The sequence below is a fragment of the Salvelinus sp. IW2-2015 genome, unplaced genomic scaffold (assembly GCF_002910315.2).
Source record: "Salvelinus sp. IW2-2015 unplaced genomic scaffold, ASM291031v2 Un_scaffold2172, whole genome shotgun sequence".
Classification (NCBI taxonomy): domain Eukaryota; kingdom Metazoa; phylum Chordata; class Actinopteri; order Salmoniformes; family Salmonidae; genus Salvelinus; species Salvelinus sp. IW2-2015.
This window is the reverse complement of record NW_019943503.1, coordinates 73,227-86,324: the sequence shown is the minus strand read 5'-3', so window position 1 is coordinate 86,324 and position 13,098 is coordinate 73,227. Positions and strand designations below refer to the sequence as shown.

At 45.7% G+C, this 13,098-nt stretch overlaps 1 pseudogene; it reads left to right on the top strand.

Annotated features, from left to right (window-relative positions):
- Positions 1 to 4,740: 4,740 nt before the first annotated feature.
- LOC112073168 (ryanodine receptor 1-like) overlaps positions 4,741 to 13,098 on the top strand; it is a 78,368-nt pseudogene continuing 70,010 nt past the window's right edge.

Below are 13,098 nucleotides of genomic sequence, written 5' to 3'. Positions count from 1 at the left end.
AGACCACTCGGACTGGGAAAGCAACTCTCTCCTTGTTTGGTGGAAGGCACCATGTCAACAAGTCCTGTTTCAGTGACTAAACACACCACACCACAACCACACACCACACACCACACACACACAACACACACACACACACACACACACAACACACACACACACACACCACACACAAACCACACACACACACACACCAACAGCAAGGCGGCACTGAACTCCGTGATTACTGAATGATGTGTGTGGCCTTTTGAAATTGGTAATTAACTATGGTCTAGCATAATGTGTGTGACTGAATGCTGGCATGTAGTTAACATGTATTGCCTATGTTTGTGACTGAAGGGCATGTAGCATTTGTTAACATGTCTGATATGCTTGTGTTGACTTGAATGCTGGCCTTTGTGTAAGTTAATCGGAATGTCTTGCTGTATTTGTTGGTGACTGAAATGCTCGGCTGTTGTTAATCAATGTCTGCTAATGTTTGTGAACTGAATGCTGGCATAAGTTAACATTCATTGGGTGTGAAGCCAGGATTACATGTCTGCTATGTGTGTGAACTCGAATGCTGGCACTGTAGCTCTAAACATACGTTCATGCCTATGATGTGAATAAGCATGGATAGAACATGTCAGTGTGCGACTGATCGCTAGCTTTATACATGTTCTGCTATGTTTGTGACTGAATGCTGGCGTGTAAGTTAACATGTATGCTATGGTGTGACTGAATGCTGGCATGTAGTTTAACATGTCATGCTATGCTATGTGTGACTGAATGCTGGCGTGTAGTTAACATGTCTGCTATGTGTGTGACCTGAATGCTGTGCGTGTAGTTAACATGTCTGCTATGATGCTATTGTGTAGAGTACTGAATGCTGGCTGTAGTAATAGTAAAGCAGGTCTGCTATGGTTGTTGTGACTCGAAAATGCTGATGTGTTCATGTCTGTATATGTTACATGAATGCCTTGGCTAGTTAACGATTTGTATGTTAGGTGATCTAATGGCTGGCGTGTAGCTTAACATGTCTGCTATGTGTGTGACTGAAGTGCTGGCGTGTAGTTAGCATGTTAGCTATGTGAATGATCTGAAATGACTGAGCCAGTAAATATTGGCATGGGTGCTGAATGACTGGCGTGTAGTTAACATCGTCTGCTTGTGGTGTGACCTGAATGCTGCGTGATAAAATGTTTTAATAAATTGTAATTCTATTTTGTTAATGCTATGTGTGTAGAAGCCAATCCCGAATGCTGAGGCTGTGAGACCATTTGTTTAATTTAGCTATTTTTGTTCTTGTTTTATGTTGTGTCTCGTGTGACCACTGAATGCTGGCATGTTAGTTACATGTCCTGCTATTGTCTGGGGTTAGTGACTGAATGCTGCAGCAATAAGATAGTTTATCACATGTCAACTGGCGTGATTGTGTTGTAAGACTGAATAGCTTCGTTGGGGAGCCTCCCCCTGGGCCCTAAAATTCCCTTTCAAACCAATTGTGTTTTAGTGTTTGGCTGTGCTGTGGGAACAAAATGTGTTTTTTCAGAAAGAGGTGCCTTTGGGGTAACATGTCCTACTGATATGTTGTGAAGTGGAATTGTCACTGACCTTGGGTGGCTCGCATGGTTGAGGGTAGGTAAGGTTAAGAGCATTTTTCTTTCCGCGTTGAACGCCTGATAAGGCTATGTTATGTGACTGAATGCTGGCATGTAGTTACATGTCTGCTATGTGTGTGACTGAAATGCTGGTGTAGTTAACATGTCTGCTATGTGTGTGACTGAATGCTGGCTGTAGTTAACATTGTCTGCTATGTGTTGTGACTGAATGCTGGCATGTAGTTAACATGTCTTGCTATGTGTTGTGACTGATGCTGGCATGTAGTTAACATGTCTGCTATGTGTGGCTTGAGTGGCACTCGGTACATGTCTTGCTGCAATTGTTTAGTAACATGCTCGCTATGTGTTCTGTTGCTGTGTTCTTTTGATGCATTGTTGGCATGTCCCTATGTGATAATATGTTCTGTCGATTTGGTCTGTATGGTTAGAGCCTGTGTGCTGTGGTATAGTTACATGCGTTAGCTATGTGTGTTTGTGACTGTGAATGTGGCGTGGTAGTTCATGATTAACATGTTTGCTATGTGTGTGACTGAATGCTGCGCTGGCGGTATGTTAAACATGTGTATTGTGTTGCGATTGTGACTGAATGCTGCGCTGTAGTTAACATGTCTGCTATGTGTTGTGACTGAATGCTGGCGTGTAGTTAACATGTCTGGCTATGTGTGTGACTGAATGCTGGCGTTGTAGTTAACATGTCTGCTATGTGTGTGGACTGAATGCTTGGCGTGTAGTTAACATACATGTACTGCATGTGTGTGACTGAAGCTGCGTAGTGTAACATTGTTGCTATGGTGATGGTATGTGCGTTGTATTAAACATGTCTGCTATGTGTGTGACTGAAATCTGCGGTGTTATTTAACCACTGGGTCTGCTATTTGGTTGTTGATTTCCACTAGTGAGTTTATTCTTGGAGTGCCCTGGACATCATTTCCCAGGCGGCGTCGCCAAATGGTTCCCTATTCCTTAGTGCACTACTTTCCTATCAGGACCAATAGGACTCAGAAGTAGTTGACAATTCTATGGTGTGTGCTGACCTACAGAATTTTTGTTAAACAATATAGAGCTATAGTTCAGTTTCACGCGACTATAACTTCTCTTATCCTTGAAGGGCTCAATGAGGCTTTTGGTAAACTATCCAGCAGCCTGGACGGAGCAGCCCTAGGGGTTAGTTCGCATGACACTTGTTCAGGGACGCAGAACGAACATCGAGGGTTTTTGCTACCGTTGTCAGTCAGGGATTCGATCAGCAACCTTTCAGTTACTGGCCCAATGCGTCCTCTAACCACGTAGGCTACCTCCTCCCCCTTCTTATACCACTATTTGGGACGCGAGAGAGTAGCATGATATAATGACGTAATTCGGAAACAGAGACTCGACAGTCAGTGAGACCGACCTTTGCCGAACCTGTATGTGTGTAGTTGTGTGGTGGTGTGTGTGTGTGTGGTGTGTGTGTGTGTTGGGTTGTGTGTGTGTTGTGTTGTGTGTGTGTGTGTTGTGATGCTGCTCTGTATGTGTGTGTGGTGTGTGTGATGTGTTGTGTGCTGATACAGTTTTGTGATTGTGTGGTTGTGAACAGTGTTGCTCCCTAACTGAAGCGACAGAACCTTGATTATACCTGATGTGGTCCTCCAATGGGCGCTTAACAGACCCTACTTGCAACTATATGACTATATATGCTTTCCAGCGCTGAGCAGAGAACAACTGGTCAGCAGAGTGTGTGGAGGGGGGGGGGGGGGGGCGCGGGCTTGCTGTCGTGTGCATATATAACATCTTTCTTCTTACCATCCGGACTTGCTTTTCACTTTACTGAAACATAAGATCCTCTCACACACTGTCTGGAGTAGCTGGCATTTTGGAAATATTCAAGACCAGTACACAGCCTATTCCTTCACTGGTGTGGTGAGGAGAGGGAAGGAGAGGAGCCGATAGGAGAGGGAGAGACGGTTCAAACACCGCTAATACAGCAGGCACGTAGGATAAACTTAGGGGGGATGAGGGAAACAGGGCCCAAAATGGGTTTTTTCCCCAGAATTGTGCCCATTTAGTTCCCTTGCCAAAGTGGAAGCAGGCAGGCCCCAAGTTTTGGGAAAGAAAAAAACTGAAGTTGTTGGGCCCCCGATGTTGAAATGGGAGAATTGTAAAAGCTTTGTCCCCCTGAAGAGGATGAAGCAAGACCATGAGAACGGAAGAGAGGACGATGATGTAGTGGAGGGAGCGCGCTATATGCCAGGAAGAGAGGTGGAGAGAGGGAGGAAAGACCATAGGAGAAGGGAAGAGATAGACCATAGGAGAGGTTTGGTGTATGATGTGTGAGACTCTAGTAGTGGAGGAAGAGGAAAGAGAGGAGAGACCATAGGAGGAGGAAAGAAAGACTGGAGACCATAAGTGAGAAGGGAAGAGAGAGACGCCGATGGACCAGAGTGGGAGAAGAGGAGACCATAAGGAAGAGTGGGGAGAGAGGAAGAGAAAGGAATCCAAGATGGAAGAATAGAGTGGAAGAGAGGGATAGACTCAGATACGGAAGACGAGAGCGAGAGGAGACCATCAGTGATGAAGGTGATATGAGTAGTGAGATACGCCATAGAGAGAGGGAGAGTGAAGATAGAGGAGATAACCATAGGTGAGAAAGGTAAGAGGAGGAGAACCATCACGGTGAGATAGGGGAACGAGGTAGCAGGTATACAATATTGGAGTAGGGAAGAGACGAGAGACATTATGGAGGATTGGGATGAAGAGAGTGATGGCTACATAGACGTAGGGATAAAAGAGGAGAGACCATTTAGGAGAGGGGGAGAGAGGAGAGCGCCAATAGGAGACGGAAGAGAGTAGTACGATGGGTAGATCCGTAGGGTAGAGAGGTGAAGTAGAGGAGTTACGATGAGGTGGAGACCCATCTTTGGGACGAGAGCGAGACTATATGATGCAAGAAGGGCATACGGGAGGGAGACACATACGTGGCTAGAGTCAGGGAGGGCAGTAGGAGTCCCATAGCCGCAGAGTGTGGCAGACGAGGGCACCGAGACAGAGGGAGACCATAGATGAGAGGGAATGAGAGAGAAGACCATGGGGGATGGAGGATGAGTAGGAGAATACTCTCATATAGTGAGAGGGATATGAGATTTTGGGGACGGTGGAGATTATGGACGTTGGGATGAGTACGGAGAGCTACCTATTAGGGCACGAGGGCACCAGAGACGTGAGGAGCGACTTTCAGGATAAGGTTGTCGACGCATGGCACGCCAATGTTGAGAGCCAGATGGGAAGAAGTACGGTTGACACCATTAGGTCTGAGAGGGCGAATTTGTAGACATACCTCCAAGTAAAAACCATTAAATTAATGTTTAAGAACCTTGAGGGAGAACTCATAGGAGAATGAGATAGGATGACGAGCAAGAACGACTTCCATTATGATTAGAGGTGAATGTATGAGGAGGAGGCAACTATAACGCGAAAAAGATGTTGAGTTATGATGTGATGACTCTCATATTGAGGAGAGCGGAATAGGTTAGAGTGATTAAACAATCTAGGTAAAGATAAAGAGGGAAGAATAGAGGAGAGACCATAGGATGATGTGGAAAGTAACATTTGCCTCTTGGTTTCAATGCCCAGGGGCCCAGCGGAAGCCATATCGCGACATAGAAGGGACGAAAGAGGATCAGAGTGATGAACTTGTAGGAATCCTAGATGGAGTTAGGTGTTTGCACCTTATGTTTTAACGATTTTAAAGGAATGGACAGGAAAGAGGGGGCCACTCGATCCATATTTAGGGGATCAAAGCCAGCCTAGATTTTCAAGAGCATTTTGAGAGTTTATGACTGAATAAAGGGGAGTGACTCTCTATCAGCGTAGACCAGGGGAAGGCAGAGGCAGACCACCATACAATGGTGAGCAGCGGGAGCTTAGTAATAAGATGAACACGCCATATGAGAGGGGCACCAACTGACGTGGCAAGTGAAGAGGAAGAAATCATTAGTTGAAAGAATTATCGACCGAGAGGAATGAAACACGTAGGAGGAGTGAGATACTTAAAGATTTATAAAGGACGCGAGGAGGAGGAGACATAAAGAAGAGGAGGAAATGAAGGAGATAGGATGTATTCCATAGTAATTATGGGGCGACGAGGGAAGAGAGAGGAAGCAAAAATCCATAGCTGAGGGAGACCCTGTCCAGAGGAAGAAGAAGAAGTAGTGCTAGACGCGGAGTCCATCCCGCGGAGGATGGGCGGGCAGGATGGAGGATAGGGCAATTAGAACCATTAGAGGACCCACTGCATGCGGCGCAGTGAGGGGCTGAGGCTGAGAGGTGGCCACACCCCGCAGATTTTTCCTGGATATTCTTTAGGAGAGGGAGAAGCACCCAGAGACCGTTCATCTCTGCGATTTATGCAAGGAGGAGAGAAGGCCCAGCCACCGGAGATCGCAGGTGTTCCGGGGGAGAGGAGGGCGTGGTGGGGGACGGGACGCACAATGTTGGGTCTCTCCAGCGGCGTGGCCTTAGCTTTACAATGGGCGCAAGGTTTCGTCTCCGGCCAAGCAGGGAAATACATTCTGCTTAAGTTCTGGTACAACTCGCGCATGTGCGTTCTGTCGATCCTCGCTTGGCTGCGGCTGGGCTTTATGACCCGGGTTTTGGAAAGCCTTGTGCGGTTGGGTTCCACGAGAAAGACAAAAGTGCCGGGGCACAGAGCTAGCAGTTGTGGGTATGGAGATGGGCATCGGGATCTGTCACGCGGTTAGGTTACCGAACGAGTGGGAGACCAGAAGAGAGTGGGGAGACAGAGAGAGGACAGCAAGTTGGAGAAAAAGAACACGCAGCGCACACTTCTACACACACAGAACTCGCAGCTTTCCACGACAGCCAAGAAGCCAGACAGACAGCAGACAGCCAGGACAGACAGACACGACTGACAGTACAGACAGCCAGACAGACGGACAGACTAGACCAGACAGTACAGACCGCGACAGGACCCACGAGAAACGAGAGAGGCAGGTTCAGCTGAAGCGCTTTAAGTGTATGCAGTATCAATGTTCTGAAACAGGAGGCTGGTGGACTCTTACAATGGCCATAGATTGGGTGAATAACCACTAGAATAAATTCGCGGAAGAAGCAGGATGAGGTGGGAGCATAAGTAAATATTCAATTCTATCTTATTTTGTTTCTTGGTCATGGTCACTATCCCACTCTTTACATTGTTGGAGCTGCAGGTAAGACGTCATTATAGCGATGGTGTTTATACGCTCGAATATGCTTTTGTTGGTTAGACGCCAGAGATTGTATTGTGGTGATCTAGAGGCTGTTATTAGATAATATGCGGACTTGTGTAGTGTGTATAAAACTTTTATGGTAACCGCGAGATTCAGATAATACTTGGGGTTTGCACCTTTCCGCTCTTTATGAGAGATGACTCTTGTGGATCGGGGTGCGGCGCACGAGGGTACTTGGGGACGGTGGGGTGCATGTAGGTCTTGGAGCCCGGATAGGCGGATTTGAAGGCGGTAACGAGGTGTACCTCGCTGTACGTTGCCTGTGGTTTTTCTTGACGCGCGTGTTATTACACAGATAGAAGAGGAGTTTTGATTATCACGGAGCAAGCGCGTGAATTCTTTGGGGTTGTGGGTTGAATTAGGTGTTTTATGCTGTGTTTTGTATGGCGCTATTTGTTTTGAAAAATGTTGACTAGTATAGGCCACTCAATTTCTTTTGGACACCTGGTTATTGTTGCAAAATGAAACTGTGTTCATTTCCCATGTCTCTTATACTTATACCCACCAGACTTGCCAAAAGGTCCCCATGAACGAATTCAAATGGGAAAAAATACCAAATTGACAACTTGAATGTGATGTCCATATCTTGCGTAATTGACGTATTGGAACCCCAAAGCAGCTTTGCTTGATAATTCATGTGACCTTACATTCGATCCGAGCTTCTGGATATACAGCCCTATTAAACTTCTATAATCCAGTGCGGATGCCCCGGGAGGGTGGTCATTACATGTGAAAAATGGGGAGAGCACGTAGATATTCTTATAGTGGAAACCTATAGTTATAAGTATAGAATCGTAAACCCAGTAAGGGTATTTCAAAACAAAGTCAGCGGAAGAAACAACATGTTACAATGATGTTTTAGAGTTCTAGGGTGTAAACTGTTCAGGGAGTCAGGGGCTCGATGTGAGCGGTGAATTTGAAGGACAATCGTGCGAACTCACCAATGTAACCAGCCTACACGTATCAATATAATCCGCTGAAGACATTATCAGAATTGCGCGCTCAAATGTTAATCTATACCATTTGCTTGTGTGCATGAGGCAAGTAAAGACAAATTTGAGTCGTGCGCAACCGCTAGACTTATTTTTCGGTTACCCTTAGGCTTCTTTTGGAATTTTTTTCAAAATTTGTCCAATTTTTGTTCAATTTGATGACACCTTACCTTCAAGGCGTCCCAAGCGGATGTTAATGGGTTCTTAATATACCAGCGCGGACTATGCGAACAATGGGAACCAGCTCCCCCACCTTGGATGTATTTCAAGACCAACCAGTCCCATGAGGTCCCGTCTGGCTCACAACCCCCTTTTGGCTCGGTCTGGGCCCCAGGAAGCACACGGTCACTCGGGACTTTCTCCCCATTCTAAAAAACTCCCGTTTCCCCCCTGGTAGCTTTCTCTGGGGTCCTGAACACCCAGAGATGCCCAGCAGTGAGGTGGGTGATGGTCTTCTCTCTTTGCCCCCGTAGACGCTGAATCTTTTTTGGGTTAGTTCTTTAGATTTTTTCACGCCCTAGTAAGGAAATCCGTTGGCAAAGTGGAAAACTGCCATGCCTTTAAACATCTCTATCGTTTCAACACTGTCCCATTTTTCTTTTTTTAATTCATTTTTACCCATAGTGGTGCATGTAACAGTCAGAGGTGACCCACAATGGTGCCCCGATAGACACGCAGTTAAAAAGAGTAACCATGGTCACTAGCTTAATTGGTTGTATCCCACATATAATATTTACGTATTTGCCTCCCATATGGATTTTCCTCAAGCCTTAGGCTGTATCGCGACACACAATACCATATTTTGCCGAGATCTGTCCGGGCGCTTTGTACGATCTCTATTTAGAGGGGGGAAAGCGTAAAAATCCTTTTGTATCTCTTGTCATTCCGTATGGCAGGAAACCACTTGTCAAATACCCCCACTCTTTGGGCCGGACGCAGTGATACTTACAAGAAATGATTCGGCCTTCCACTGTGACCTAGAACTCAACCACTCGGAAAGGAAGCCTGGGTTATTAGATGTTGTTGTTTTCACGGATGTTGATTTTGGAAAGCCCCAGTCAGGCCTCACATTTTATTTCACGCTAGTAGTCTTGTATTGCTAGAACCTGGTAGAAGTGTTTCCATAATTTGGTCCACCCAAATTGTGGGACTTTTTGGCAAGTTTTAATTCAGTTTTACTTGCCTGAGAGTTGAAAGGGAACTCCGGATTTGAAGCCCACCATTGCCTTTTTTTCTACTGCCCCTTTGGTCTTTTGCAATAGAAAATGAAAGTTTTTGAACCCTCTGTTGGCAACTTCAAACACCCCTCTGAGGTGGGTTACATGCCTGTTTGTCTGGTAATGAAAAAATTATCTGCAAGGATGCCTATTGTCCCCTCACCCCAAAAACCTCATTCTTGGCCGCCATAAAAGTGGTAATTTGGTTTTTGTTACAGATATAACAACAAGGTGCAGGGATGGTATAATATTAATCATACATATCACTGGTAAAACATGCGTTTAATTGTTGGGCAAAGATGGTGGACATTGCTTTGTACAATGGAGTACTCTATTGATTCTTGGAGGTCCTTGCCTCCATGATAGCAGAGTTCTCGGCTCGCCTGTTTTGGAATCCGTTCTCTCTTTGTATCTGTTCTCTAGGAAGTCTGTCTATGGAGCCTTTCTCCCTATTGCCATCTACACGCTCGTACCTGCATTTTTTTAGCCTTATGGAATTTCCTGAAATGATGCCCCCCTGGTCGCAAAATGTTCCAACGATAGGTACATTATGTTAAGAATAGTGATAAGTTACTGAAGCTGTCCGCTTCCCATCTGCCCTCCTTCCAATCCCTCGTCAGTTTGGATAAGGCTTCCTAATTTAAATCAGGGACGTGCTAGTCTGGCCCTTGAAGCGATAGAGATATACTATTCGCTTGTGGGGTGGAATAGCGTGTATTCCTTTTTGGTCTTTCCTGAGGCCACGTTTTTCAATTTGTTCCTGCTGTAAAGGTTTTGTTTTGTTTGTTTGATCCTGTTCCGCTAGGAGACTTTTTCTCCACTTGTGACCGTTGTTTATCAGGTCTCTCTCTTCGCCGCTTGGTACACTCCCTCACTCGGCTCCGTGACCTTGCTTCTCTCTCTCCCAAGAGTTCCCGCTCCTCCCCTCTTTAATAATCCTTGCTAGGCCTATCGGGTTTCGCCCACTCTTTGTCTTGTTAATCCTTATCCCCTCCTAAAGCTCCCCAGAGATTTCGATTCCCCTCAAACCTCTCCTCTCTGGGGCTCTGCTCTCTTCCTGGTGGTCATTTGCTCGGGGGTCAATTCCTCTTATGAAAAACTTGAGCCCCTCAGTCCCAGACCCTTTTTTTACAGTACCCCCTCCAGAGTCCTGATGGAAGAGATGTACGCTCCTGCGCTTCAGTGAGCCCTACACAGGGGGAAGAGGACCCCTTCTCCTAAGAGCGCCAACACTTAACCACCCTACTCTCTCCCCAGGATTTCTTGTAGAGTAACCCCCTCTTTTAGGTAACAACATGGTCCCCTGTTTGGTTGGGGGTGTGGGTGGTGCGCTGCATGCCATTATATCTGCACACCTTTCTCCTCCCCGCTTGCCAACACATCCCAAAATGTTCTAGGGTTTTTGATCAAATTTATTTTTTGTGCCTTTAAAGCTGAAATTGGCCCAAGTCTTTTCCTTCAATAATTCCATCAAACCACCTGCCAAGCCATCTGTTCCCCGGCTTTGGTCTTCCGTTTTGCCCCTCTTTGCATGTTCATTGGGCACGGATTTCAGTCTGCCCTCAGAAACTGCGAAAACAACACTTTTTCTCTCGAAATTGTACAATTGGCCCCCATGGTTCTGCACCTCATTTTCTCTCGTTAGATTGGATAATAGTAACTGGACATAGCTCCAAGCCGTTGGTTCTTCCTTAACAGTCTCCCCCGCACATCACTTCTATTGTGTACGCATTCTTACAGCCTGACGTACATTTTTCTAATCTTTGAATAAACATATGAGGGTGCCCTCACAAATCTCGGCGTGCTTGGGTGCATCCCAACCATTTTACATGCCTCCATGTGGCAAAATAAATTTTCAGCAAGCCCTCTTTGGTTGGCACAGTTGAAACCGTTAAAAATACATATTAGTCTAGAGCCATTAATCTTTGGGGGTTTTCTTTTTGACACCTCGTTTCTCTCCCTCACTGCTCTTTTAACCAAAATGGATTACGCCCCTTTTTCTTTGGAGACTTATATTGTCCCGGGAACACTTTCGGCCCTTGTCTTTAATGCGTTTTATTTTCTCTAGAGGTGGCACTTTCAGCCCCCTTATGTTTTGGTTTTTTTATCATGCCCCGCTTGCCAATTTTCAAGCTTCCACACCAGGGGTGGGAAACCAAAAAATTATTTCCAAATCGATTTTTGTTTTTCTGGAAACAAGGAACCACTTTCATTTTTGGGTTTCCATTTGTTTTTCTGACCAGCACAAAATAAAATTTTCCCTTGAACTGGTTTTTTCAAACCCCTCAAAGGTACTGGTTTAATATTGTTCTTATTTTTTTAAGCCTTGTTTGGGGGAAATTAAGTTTTTTTGGTTTTGTTTTTTAACATTTAGCTTCATTAAATAACTTAATAGAGCAGGGCACGCTTTAAGTTGCTTACAATGGTTGTAAATGTTGGACTTGGCAAATTTTTGTGGTGGGGAGAGAGCATTGTTAGGAGGGTTTTTAAGTGCCTGGGGGCAAATCTTTATGCACATGCCATTTATACGAATTTAAGGTCCAACAGATTAACAAGTATAACCTAGGAGGAGCAATTTTTGAATGTCCCTTAGTTTTTTGAGCTTTTAGCCTAAGGCGTTTGAGGAAAAAGGCTTAGCAAGCCTTTCGTGGTGTGCAGAGTTGGCCAACCAGAATTTAAAACGCGTCTTACCTTTTTTTTTAGTTATAGATCCAACTTGAAACGTGGAATAACCAAGGCCCCCTGTAGTAATCTTAACTAGCAATTTAAAAAGTGGAATCCAATTCTTTTCAGGCCCTAATTAAAACATCTTTCTCCCTATCTTCAAGCTGATGATGTTGTGTCGTGCTGTCTGGATCTGAGCGTGCCCAGTATCTCGTTCCGGGTCAACGGCCACCCAGTCCAGGGCATGTTCGAGAACTTCAACGTAGATGGACTGTTCTTCCCCGTCATCAGCTTCTCTGCTGGAGTCAAGTAAGATGGAGGACAACATGGGGGCTAGACTTGTGTTGTACAAAAACATGTTGTTTGATTGATTGATTAATTGGTTGATATTTTACCTACCTTAGGTGAATGTGCTCTTGGTAAATAGCTCTGGATGAGGTGTAATGTAATTTTGGCCAGCCAGCCAGCCAGACAGACAGACAGACAGCCAGACAGACAGACAGACAGCCAGACAGACAGACAGACAGCCAGACAGCCAGACAGACAGACAGACAGACAGACAGACAGACAGACAGACAGACAGACAGACAGACAGACAGACAGACAGACAGACAGACAGACAGCTGAAGGTTTATTTCCGTTCTGTTCTGAAAACAGGGAGCGGTCTAGTCCCATGTGAATAATATACTCCTGAAAAGCTGACTGGGCTTTCAAATCACATCACATTGTATTGGTCACATACACATAGTTAGCAGAAGTTATTGCGGGTGTAGCGAAATGCTTGTGTACACCATGATGGTATGTTTCTACGTAATGGATATATGGAAGGGTTTTACTGGGTTTTCCCTATCCCTTAGAGAGATGGGACGGGGGGGACGGGGACGGGGACGGGGGGGCAGAGATGGACCAGAGAGAGGCATGGGTTTGCGTACGTGCCTGTGTTTATTGACAGTAACAAAGAGAGAGTTGTCACACACCTAGCGGTTGTTTAGGCTGGGTCGATTGACCTCTGGCCTCTCCCTGACCTTTAACCTCTGATCTCTAACTTCTGACCCTTTCCTTAGCGATGGAGGTCCTGGTGACGGAGCTCAACGTTCTGCTGAAGCTGCTGGACCTCGAGACTCTGAGCTTTCCAACTGAGGAGAAGAAGACCTCTGTTAGGAACCTGCTAAAACAACTACAGCCCACAGGTAGGAGACTACAGACAGACAGCTACAGCCCATAGGTAGGAGACGACAGACAGACAGCTACAGCCCACAGATAGGAGACTACAGACAGACAGCTACAGCCCACAGGTAGGAGACTACAGACAGACAGCTGCAGCCCACAGATAGGAGACTACAGACAGACAGTTACAGCC